The 1,726-nt window shown below is 43.3% G+C and overlaps 1 pseudogene; it reads right to left on the minus strand.

Moving 5' to 3' along the window:
- Positions 1-550: 550 nt before the first annotated feature.
- Positions 551-1,467, minus strand: LOC135270204 (SIN3-HDAC complex-associated factor-like; annotated as a pseudogene).
- Positions 1,468-1,726: the final 259 nt, after the last annotated feature.

Below are 1,726 nucleotides of genomic sequence, written 5' to 3' on the forward strand. Positions count from 1 at the left end.
CCTTAATATTTCAAAATTATTAACAACTACCTCTAGGGGCAAAGTCCATGTTACTGAGTTATGACAAATTATTATCATGAGGGAAAACAAGTATAGCCAGCCATCTTTTTAAAAAATGCCCCAACCACTGCTTCTCAATACAGAAAGACTAAAAACTACATACAGTTTATCATACAACAAATCCCATCTCTGTCCCCTGAAATTCCCCTAGTTTCATTCATTAGAAGGGGATTAAAAAAAAAAAGACTTAACGAGCACTTTACAGCAGCATTCAGCTTTCCTATGAAATACTCAGCATCTTAAATATTATGTACAACTCTTTTTTTAGTAAGCTAGACACTGGCTTCAGAGTTTGTGGGACTGGGGAAAATCAACCCATTCAAAACTACTCTAGAAGTTGTCTTTTGGCAAAATAGCAGGTATCCAAGATAAAAATAAGAAGGTCATTCAAGACCAGCCTGGCCAACGTGGTGAAACACCGTCTCTACTAAAAATATAAAAATTAGCCAGGTGTGGTGGTGGGCACCTGTTAACCCAGCTACTCGGGAGGCTGAGACAGAAGAATCACTTGAACCTGGGAGGCGGAGGTTGCAGTGAGCCAAGATCATGCCACTGCACTCCAGCCTGGGCAACAAGAACAAAACTCTGTCTTGGGGGTGGGAAAAAAAAAAGAGGGTCAGTTTGTTGCTTTGTGGTCTTTTCAAAATTTAGATGGTTTTTCTGTTCCCCTTCCACATAAAAACCTCAGTCACCACACCTGAGTGGAGATGGGCAGAGGCTCTGGCCCTTGCTCCTCTGGCTTCTCAGCAGCTGCTTTCTTATTGCTGCAGCAAGGCTTGAAGAGATGTGTGTCAATGAGAACTTCCCCAAAACGGCCTTTATAGATGATCCCACAACATATCTTCTGTCTTTTCCAGTATGTGAGATCTAAAAAGGAAAAAACTGGTGATCTGTTAGAACCAGAAGCCATCTCTATGTCTGAGCCGTCATCTGACAGGTTACTGTAACAAGGAGATTGAGCTGGGGAGGCACTTGAGGTGGTACTGTGAGCATCAGAATTATGACGTTTAAATTTTTTCTGCAGTTTACTGATCTGGTTGCTTTTTATCCTGTTCCCAGATAGAGTTTTCACTTTCTTTGGTTTCAGTGTAGTCTTTAGACTGGGTCCAGCCCTTGCATCTACCACATGATTCCAGTTTGTTTTTTGATCCTGCTGGCAACTTCTTCCATCTTTTCACAAGCAGGACACAGGCATTGCAGATGTCTCCTGAACGAGTTTCATGCAATCCAAAACAGCTCTGGAAGTCCTTTTCATAGCGTTTACTGTCAGTGAATCGAGAACTGGAGGACTTAGCTCTGCAAATACAGCAGCCCTCTATACTTCGGTACATCTTTGGCTTGTGAAAACCAAACATCTTTTCTTCTGGGCAATAGTCTTCCAAAAGCAGCCATTCCACGCGCAACAACGTCCCTGAGGTGCGGAGTGCACGCCAGGCCAGTCTCCCTCAAGCGCTCCCTCCTTCTCAACTGCCTTGTCTAGAAAGATTGTCTCCTGCAGTTCGGCAGTTGCTACCGCTGGCCGGGAAGGTGTAGATTCCGCTTTCCCTCTGCGCACGCGCGGCTCCCGGCACAAAATTGGCAAAGATCTTTTTAAGCAAGGGACAAAGTTTAAAACCTATAGAAGAAAAGATGGAAGACTTTAAGAATTTAAAGTTTGGATAATAAA

The sequence above is a fragment of the Aotus nancymaae genome, unplaced genomic scaffold (assembly GCF_030222135.1).
Source record: "Aotus nancymaae isolate 86718 unplaced genomic scaffold, 86718_ANA_hifiasm-v0.15.2.pri h1tg000059l, whole genome shotgun sequence".
In the NCBI taxonomy this organism is placed as follows: domain Eukaryota; kingdom Metazoa; phylum Chordata; class Mammalia; order Primates; family Aotidae; genus Aotus; species Aotus nancymaae.